This window comes from Carex rostrata, chromosome 10 (assembly GCF_964058835.1).
Source record: "Carex rostrata chromosome 10, lpCarRost1.2, whole genome shotgun sequence".
Lineage (NCBI taxonomy): Eukaryota > Viridiplantae > Streptophyta > Magnoliopsida > Poales > Cyperaceae > Carex > Carex rostrata.
In genome coordinates, this window is record NC_135927.1 from 222,501 (window position 1) to 232,500 (window position 10,000).

The window sequence follows — 10,000 nt, forward strand, 5'->3', positions numbered from 1 at the left end:
AATCCTTCCCCCCTATAGGGGAATATGCATTTTGGGTCTCCAGCCACGCCCAGGGTTACCACCCCCTGGAAATCCCCCAGGTTTACCCCCCATTTTATGTGGATGCATAGATTCAGACCGCCCTGCTCCATCGCTTTTGGCCATTTTTGCCCAACGTTAGCCGCTTCGGCTTGCCGCTGGACTGTTTTCGGGCCTTTTTCACCGACGCTTGGCCGTATCCGCTTAGTTTTCCCCAACGCTTGGCCGCATCCGCTTAGTTTTCCCCCGCTGGACTGTTTTCGGGTCGCTTTTGCCCAACGTTAGCGGCTTCCGCTTGCCGCTGGACTGTTTTCGGGCCCTTTTTCACCGACCCTTGGCCGTATCCGCTTAGTTTTCCCCAACGCATGGCCGCATCCGCTTAGTTTTCCCCCGCTGAACTGTTTTCGGGTCACTTTTGCCCAACGTTAGCCGCTTCCGCTTGCCGCTGGGCTGTTTTCGGGCCATTTTTCCCCAACACTTGGCCGTATCCGCTTAGTTTTCCCCAACGCGTGGCCGCATCCGCTTAGTTTTCCCCCGCTGAACTGTTTTCGGGTCAGTTTTGCCCAACGTTAGCCGCTTCCGCTTGCCGCTGGACTGTTTTCGGGCCAATTTCCACCGACTCTGGGCCGGATGCGCTTAGTTTTCCCCAACGCTTGGCTGCATCCGCTTAATTTTCCCCAGCTGAACTGTTTTCGGGTCACTTTGTCCCAACGTTAGCCGTTTCCGGTTGCCGCTGGACTGTTTTCGGGCCATTTTCCACCGACTCTTGGCCGAATCCGCTTGGTTTTGCCCAACGCTTGGCTGCTTCCGCTTAATTTCCCCCAGCTGAACTGTTTTCGGGTCAGTTTTGCCCAACGTTAGCCGCTTCCGCTTGCCGCTGGGCTGTTTTCGGGCCAATTTCCACCGACACTTGGCCGCATCCGCTTAGTTTTCCCCAACGCGTGGCCGCATCCGCTTAGTTTTCCCCCGCTGAACTGTTTTCGGGTCAGTTTTGCCCAACGTTAGCCGCTTCCGCTTGCCGCTGGACTGTTTTCGGGCCAATTTCCACCGACTCTTGGCCGTATCCGCTTAGTTTTCCCCAACGCGTGGCCGCATCCGCTTAGTTTTCCCCCGCTGAACTGTTTTCGGGTCACTTTTGCCCAACGTTAGCCGCTTCCGGTTGCCGCTGGGCTGTTTTCGGGCCAATTTCCACCGACACTTGGCCGCATCCGCTTAGTTTTCCCCAACGCGTTGCCGCATCCGCTTAGTTTTCCCCCGCTTAACTGTTTTCGGGTCACTTTTCCCCAACGTTAGCCGCTTCCGCTTGCCGCTGGGCTGTTTTCGGGCCATTTTTCCCCAACACTTGGCCGTATCCGCTTAGTTTTCCCCAACGCGTGGCCGCATCCGCTTAGTTTTCCCCCGCTGAACTGTTTTCGGGTCACTTTTGCCCAACGTTAGCCGCTTCCGCTTGCCGCTGGACTGTTTTCGGGCCAATTTCCACCGACTCTGGGCCGGATGCGCTTAGTTTTCCCCAACGCTTGGCTGCATCCGCTTAATTTTCCCCAGCTGAACTGTTTTCGGGTCACTTTGTCCCAACGTTAGCCGTTTCCGGTTGCCGCTGGACTGTTTTCGGGCCATTTTCCACCGACTCTTGGCCGAATCCGCTTGGTTTTGCCCAACGCTTGGCTGCTTCCGCTTAATTTCCCCCAGCTGAACTGTTTTCGGGTCACTTTTGCCCAACGTTAGCCGTTTCCGCTTGCCGCTGGACTGTTTTCGGGCCATTTTTCACCGACACTTGGCCGCATCCGCTTAGTTTTCGCCAACAATTGGCTGCATCCGCTTAATTTTCCAAGCTATACTGCTTTCGGGTCAGTTTTGCCCAACGTTAGCCGCTTCCGCTTGCCGCTGGGCTGTTTTCGGGCCATTTTCCACCCACGCTGGCACCGACGGGGCCATGTACACCCACGCGCGTGTACATGAGGGGGCACCCATTTTTGAAAACCTTGCCCCCCTATAGGGGAATATGCATTTTGAGGCTCTAGCCACGCCCAGGGTTACCACCCCCTGAAAATCCCCCAAGTCAAAATCACCCATGTAAAATATTCAAAAAAATCTCAAAAAATCACAAAAAATTTATAAAATCAAATAAATTAAAAAAAAAAAAAAAATTTCAAAAATTCAAAAAAAATTCAAAAAAATTCAAAAAATTCAAAAATTCAAAAAAAGTCCAAAAACCCAAAAAAACTTCAAAAATTTCAAAAATTCAAAAAAATTTCAAAAAAATTTCAAAAATTTGCCCCGCTGAACTGTTTTCGGGTCAGTTTTGCCCAACGTTAGCCGCTTCCGCTTGCCGCTGGACTGTTTTCGGGCCAATTTCCACCGACTCTTGGCCGTATCCGCTTAGTTTTCCCCAACGCGTGGCCGCATCCGCTTAGTTTTCCCCCGCTGAACTGTTTTCGGGTCACTTTTGCCCAACGTTAGCCGCTTCCGCTTGCCGCTGGGCTGTTTTCGGGCCAATTTCCACCGACACTTGGCCGCATCCGCTTAGTTTTCCCCCGCTTAACTGTTTTCGGGTCACTTTTCCCCAACGTTAGCCGCTTCCGCTTGCCGCTGGGCTGTTTTCGGGCCATTTTTCCCCAACACTTGGCCGTATCCGCTTAGTTTTCCCCAACGCGTGGCCGCATCCGCTTAGTTTTCCCCCGCTGAACTGTTTTCGGGTCACTTTTGCCCAACGTTAGCCGCTTCCGCTTGCCGCTGGACTGTTTTCGGGCCAATTTCCACCGACTCTGGGCCGGATCCGCTTAGTTTTCCCCAACGCTTGGCTGCATCCGCTTAATTTTCCCCAGCTGAACTGTTTTCGGGTCACTTTGTCCCAACGTTAGCCGTTTCCGGTTGCCGCTGGACTGTTTTCGGGCCAATTTCCACCGACTCTTGGCCGTATCCGCTTAGTTTTCCCCAACGCGTGGCCGCATCCGCTTAGTTTTCCCCCGCTGAACTGTTTTCGGGTCACTTTTGCCCAACGTTAGCCGCTTCCGCTTGCCGCTGGGGTGTTTTCGGGCCAATTTCCACCGACACTTGGCCGCATCCGCTTAGTTTTCCCCCGCTTAACTGTTTTCGGGTCACTTTTCCCCAACGTTAGCCGCTTCCGCTTGCCGCTGGGCTGTTTTCGGGCCATTTTTCCCCAACACTTGGCCGTATCCGCTTAGTTTTCCCCAACGCGTGGCCGCATCCGCTTAGTTTTCCCCCGCTGAACTGTTTTCGGGTCACTTTTGCCCAACGTTAGCCGCTTCCGCTTGCCGCTGGACTGTTTTCGGGCCAATTTCCACCGACTCTGGGCCGGATCCGCTTAGTTTTCCCCAACGCTTGGCTGCATCCGCTTAATTTTCCCCAGCTGAACTGTTTTCGGGTCACTTTGTCCCAACGTTAGCCGTTTCCGGTTGCCGCTGGACTGTTTTCGGGCCATTTTCCACCGACTCTTGGCCGAATCCGCTTGGTTTTGCCCAACGCTTGGCTGCTTCCGCTTAATTTCCCCCAGCTGAACTGTTTTCGGGTCACTTTTGCCCAACGTTAGCCGTTTCCGCTTGCCGCTGGACTGTTTTCGGGCCATTTTTCACCGACACTTGGCCGCATCCGCTTAGTTTTCGCCAACAATTGGCTGCATCCGCTTAATTTTCCAAGCTATACTGCTTTCGGGTCAGTTTTGCCCAACGTTAGCCGCTTCCGCTTGCCGCTGGGCTGTTTTCGGGCCATTTTCCACCCACGCTGGCACCGACGGGGCCATGTACACCCACGCGCGTGTACATGAGGGGGCACCCATTTTTGAAAACCTTGCCCCCCTATAGGGGAATATGCATTTTGAGGCTCTAGCCACGCCCAGGGTTACCACCCCCTGAAAATCCCCCAAGTCAAAATCACCCATGTAAAATATTCAAAAAAATCTCAAAAAATCACAAAAAATTTATAAAATCAAATAAATTCAAAAAAAAAAAAAAAATTTCAAAAATTCAAAAAAAATTCAAAAAAATTCAAAAAATTCAAAAATTCAAAAAAAGTCCAAAAACCCAAAAAAACTTCAAAAATTTCAAAAATTCAAAAAAATTTCAAAAAAATTTCAAAAATTTGCCCCGCTGAACTGTTTTCGGGTCAGTTTTGCCCAACGTTAGCCGCTTCCGCTTGCCGCTGGACTGTTTTCGGGCCAATTTCCACCGACTCTTGGCCGTATCCGCTTAGTTTTCCCCAACGCGTGGCCGCATCCGCTTAGTTTTCCCCCGCTGAACTGTTTTCGGGTCAGTTTTGCCCAACGTTAGCCGCTTCCGCTTGCCGCTGGGCTGTTTTCGGGCCATTTTTCCCCAACACTTGGCCGTATCCGCTTAGTTTTCCCCAACGCGTGGCCGCATCCGCTTAGTTTTCCCCCGCTGAACTGTTTTCGGGTCACTTTTGCCCAACGTTAGCCGCTTCCGCTTGCCGCTGGACTGTTTTCGGGCCAATTTCCACCGACTCTGGGCCGGATCCGCTTAGTTTTCCCCAACGCTTGGCCGCATCCGCTTAGTTTTCCCCCGCTGAACTGTTTTCGGGTCAGTTTTGCCCAACGTTAGCCGCTTCCGCTTGCCGCTGGGCTGTTTTCGGGCCATTTTTCCCCAACACTTGGCCGTATCCGCTTAGTTTTCCCCAACGCGTGGCCGCATCCGCTTAGTTTTCCCCCGCTGAACTGTTTTCGGGTCACTTTTGCCCAACGTTAGCCGCTTCCGCTTGCCGCTGGACTGTTTTCGGGCCAATTTCCACCGACTCTGGGCCGGATCCGCTTAGTTTTCCCCAACGCTTGGCTGCATCCGCTTAATTTTCCCCAGCTGAACTGTTTTCGGGTCACTTTGTCCCAACGTTAGCCGTTTCCGCTTGCCGCTGGACTGTTTTCGGGCCATTTTTCACCGACACTTGGCCGCATCCGCTTAGTTTTCGCCAACAATTGGCTGCATCCGCTTAATTTTCCAAGCTATACTGCTTTCGGGTCAGTTTTGCCCAACGTTAGCCGCTTCCGCTTGCCGCTGGGCTGTTTTCGGGCCATTTTCCACCCACGCTGGCACCGACGGGGCCATGTACACCCACGCGCGTGTACATGAGGGGGCACCCATTTTTGAAAACCTTGCCCCCCTATAGGGGAATATGCATTTTGAGGCTCTAGCCACGCCCAGGGTTACCACCCCCTGAAAATCCCCCAAGTCAAAATCACCCATGTAAAATATTCAAAAAAATCTCAAAAAATCACAAAAAATTTATAAAATCAAATAAATTCAAAAAAAAAAAAAAATTTCAAAAATTCAAAAAAAATTCAAAAAAATTCAAAAAATTCAAAAATTCAAAAAAAGTCCAAAAACCCAAAAAAACTTCAAAAATTTCAAAAATTCAAAAAAATTTCAAAAAAATTTCAAAAATTTGCCCCGCTGAACTGTTTTCGGGTCAGTTTTGCCCAACGTTAGCCGCTTCCGCTTGCCGCTGGACTGTTTTCGGGCCAATTTCCACCGACTCTTGGCCGTATCCGCTTAGTTTTCCCCAACGCGTGGCCGCATCCGCTTAGTTTTCCCCCGCTGAACTGTTTTCGGGTCAGTTTTGCCCAACGTTAGCCGCTTCCGCTTGCCGCTGGGCTGTTTTCGGGCCATTTTTCCCCAACACTTGGCCGTATCCGCTTAGTTTTCCCCAACGCGTGGCCGCATCCGCTTAGTTTTCCCCCGCTGAACTGTTTTCGGGTCACTTTTGCCCAACGTTAGCCGCTTCCGCTTGCCGCTGGACTGTTTTCGGGCCAATTTCCACCGACTCTGGGCCGGATCCGCTTAGTTTTCCCCAACGCTTGGCTGCATCCGCTTAATTTTCCCCAGCTGAACTGTTTTCGGGTCACTTTGTCCCAACGTTAGCCGTTTCCGCTTGCCGCTGGACTGTTTTCGGGCCATTTTCCACCGACTCTTGGCCGTATCCGCTTGGTTTTGCCCAACGCTTGGCTGCTTCCGCTTAATTTCCCCCAGCTGAACTGTTTTCGGGTCACTTTTGCCCAACGTTAGCCGTTTCCGCTTGCCGCTGGACTGTTTTCGGGCCATTTTTCACCGTCACATGGCCGTATCCGCTTAGTTTTCGCCAACAATTGGCTGCATCCGCTTAATTTTCCAAGCTATACTTCTTTCGGGTCAGTTTTGCCCAACGTTAGCCGCTTCCGCTTGCCGCTGGGCTGTTTTCGGGCCATTTTCCACCCACGCTGGCACCGACGGGGCCATGTACACCCACGCGCGTGTACATGAGGGGGCACCCATTTTTGAAAACCTTGCCCCCCTATAGGGGAATATGCATTTTGAGGCTCTAGCCACGCCCAGGGTTACCACCCCCTGAAAATCCCCCAAGTCAAAATCACCCATGTAAAATATTCAAAAAAATCACAAAAAATCACAAAAAATTTATAAAATCAAATAAATTCAAAAAAAAAAAAAAATTTCAAAAATTCAAAAAAAATTCAAAAAATTCAAAAAAATTCAAAAAAATTCAAAAAATTCAAAAATTCAAAAAAAGTCCAAAAACCCAAAAAAACTTCAAAAATTTCAAAAATTCAAAAAAATTTCAAAAAAAATTTCAAAAATTTGCCCCGCTGAACTGTTTTCGGGCCAGTTTTGCCCAACGTTAGCCGCTTCCGCTTGCCGCTGGACTGTTTTCGGGCCAATTTCCACCGACTCTTGGCCGTATCCGCTTAGTTTTCCCCAACGCGTGGCCGCATCCGCTTAGTTTTCCCCCGCTGAACTGTTTTCGGGTCACTTTTGCCCAACGTTAGCCGCTTCCGCTTGCCGCTGGGCTGTTTTCGGGCCAATTTCCACCGACACTTGGCCGCATCCGCTTAGTTTTCCCCCGCTTAACTGTTTTCGGGTCACTTTTCCCCAACGTTAGCCGCTTCCGCTTGCCGCTGGGCTGTTTTCGGGCCATTTTTCCCCAACACTTGGCCGTATCCGCTTAGTTTTCCCCAACGCGTGGCCGCATCCGCTTAGTTTTCCCCCGCTGAACTGTTTTCGGGTCACTTTTGCCCAACGTTAGCCGCTTCCGCTTGCCGCTGGACTGTTTTCGGGCCAATTTCCACCGACTCTGGGCCGGATCCGCTTTGTTTTCCCCAACGCGTGGCCGCATCCGCTTAGTTTTCCCCCGCTTAACTGTTTTCGGGTCACTTTTCCCCAACGTTAGCCGCTTCCGCTTGCCGCTGGGCTGTTTTCGGGCCAATTTCCACCGACTCTTGGCCGGATCCGCTTAATTTTCCCCAGCTGAACTGTTTTCGGGTCATTTTAGCCCGACGGGGGCACCGACGGGACTGTTTTCGGGCCATTTTGCACCGACGCTTGGCCGCATGCGCTTAGTTTTGGGGCCATTTTTCACTGACGGCTGGCCGCATCCGCTTAGTTGCCCCCGCTTGGCTGATTTTTGCGCCGTTTTTTTTGTTGAACTTCAGGTTTCAAACTTCCAATTTTTTTCCAAACTGCAGATTTCATATTTTATATTTTTTATAAATTTGAACTTTTTCAAAATATCAAAAAAGTATTACAATATCCATAATTTGGATCGCGTACAATCCGGAAGTTTGAGAAATGGTCCACACCGGGTGTGAACCATCCAATCCGAAAAAAGTGGGAATTTTTACAAGCCGGAAAAACTGGCGTTTCAATGGCTCTTTGGACGGTTGTAATTCATTTGGACCAAAAATTGTCCAACCCACTTGCATAAGATCCGAAATTGTACAACCCAATTTTTTTTTTTCCAAACTCCAAATTTCATATTTCATATTTTTAATAAATTTGAATTTTTGCCTACATCCATAATTTGGATCGCGTACAATCCGGAAGTTTGAGAAATGGTCCACACCGGGTAGGAACCGTCCAATCCGAAAAAAGTGGGAATTTTTACAAGCCGGAAAAACTGGAGTTTCAATGGCTCTTTGGACGGTTGTAATTCATTTGGACCAAAAATTGTCCAACCCACTTGCATAAGATCCGAAATTGTCCAACCCAATTTTTTTTTCGGGCCATTGTCCAACCCGCTGGGCTGTTTTCGGGCCATTTTCCACCCACGCTGGCACCGACGGGGCCATGTACACCCACGCGCGTGTACATGAGGGGGCACCCATTTTTGAAAACCTTGCCCCCCTATAGGGGAATATGCATTTTGAGGCTCTAGCCACGCCCAGGGTTACCACCCCCTGAAAATCCCCCAAGTCAAAATCACCCATGTAAAATATTCAAAAAAATCACAAAAAATCACAAAAAATTTATAAAATCAAATAAATTCAAAAAAAAAAAAAAAATTTCAAAAATTCAAAAAAAATTCAAAAAATTCAAAAAAATTCAAAAAAATTCAAAAAATTCAAAAATTCAAAAAAAGTCCAAAAACCCAAAAAAACTTCAAAAATTTCAAAAATTCAAAAAAATTTCAAAAAAAATTTCAAAAATTTGCCCCGCTGAACTGTTTTCGGGCCAGTTTTGCCCAACGTTAGCCGCTTCCGCTTGCCGCTGGACTGTTTTCGGGCCAATTTCCACCGACTCTTGGCCGTATCCGCTTAGTTTTCCCCAACGCGTGGCCGCATCCGCTTAGTTTTCCCCCGCTGAACTGTTTTCGGGTCACTTTTGCCCAACGTTAGCCGCTTCCGCTTGCCGCTGGGCTGTTTTCGGGCCAATTTCCACCGACACTTGGCCGCATCCGCTTAGTTTTCCCCCGCTTAACTGTTTTCGGGTCACTTTTCCCCAACGTTAGCCGCTTCCGCTTGCCGCTGGGCTGTTTTCGGGCCATTTTTCCCCAACACTTGGCCGTATCCGCTTAGTTTTCCCCAACGCGTGGCCGCATCCGCTTAGTTTTCCCCCGCTGAACTGTTTTCGGGTCACTTTTGCCCAACGTTAGCCGCTTCCGCTTGCCGCTGGACTGTTTTCGGGCCAATTTCCACCGACTCTGGGCCGGATCCGCTTTGTTTTCCCCAACGCGTGGCCGCATCCGCTTAGTTTTCCCCCGCTTAACTGTTTTCGGGTCACTTTTCCCCAACGTTAGCCGCTTCCGCTTGCCGCTGGGCTGTTTTCGGGCCAATTTCCACCGACTCTTGGCCGGATCCGCTTAATTTTCCCCAGCTGAACTGTTTTCGGGTCATTTTAGCCCGACGGGGGCACCGACGGGACTGTTTTCGGGCCATTTTGCACCGACGCTTGGCCGCATGCGCTTAGTTTTGGGGCCATTTTTCACTGACGGCTGGCCGCATCCGCTTAGTTGCCCCCGCTTGGCTGATTTTTGCGCCGTTTTTTTTGTTGAACTTCAGGTTTCAAACTTCCAATTTTTTTCCAAACTGCAGATTTCATATTTTATATTTTTTATAAATTTGAACTTTTTCAAAATATCAAAAAAGTATTACAATATCCATAATTTGGATCGCGTACAATCCGGAAGTTTGAGAAATGGTCCACACCGGGTGTGAACCATCCAATCCGAAAAAAGTGGGAATTTTTACAAGCCGGAAAAACTGGCGTTTCAATGGCTCTTTGGACGGTTGTAATTCATTTGGACCAAAAATTGTCCAACCCACTTGCATAAGATCCGAAATTGTACAACCCAATTTTTTTTTTTCCAAACTCCAAATTTCATATTTCATATTTTTAATAAATTTGAATTTTTGCCTACATCCATAATTTGGATCGCGTACAATCCGGAAGTTTGAGAAATGGTCCACACCGGGTAGGAACCGTCCAATCCGAAAAAAGTGGGAATTTTTACAAGCCGGAAAAACTGGAGTTTCAATGGCTCTTTGGACGGTTGTAATTCATTTGGACCAAAAATTGTCCAACCCACTTGCATAAGATCCGAAATTGTACAACCCAATTTTTTTTTTTCCAAACTCCAAATTTCATATTTCATATTTTTAATAAATTTGAATTTTTGCCTACTTCCATAATTTGGATCGCGTACAATCCGGAAGTTTGAGAAATGGTCCACACCGGGTAGGAACCGTCCA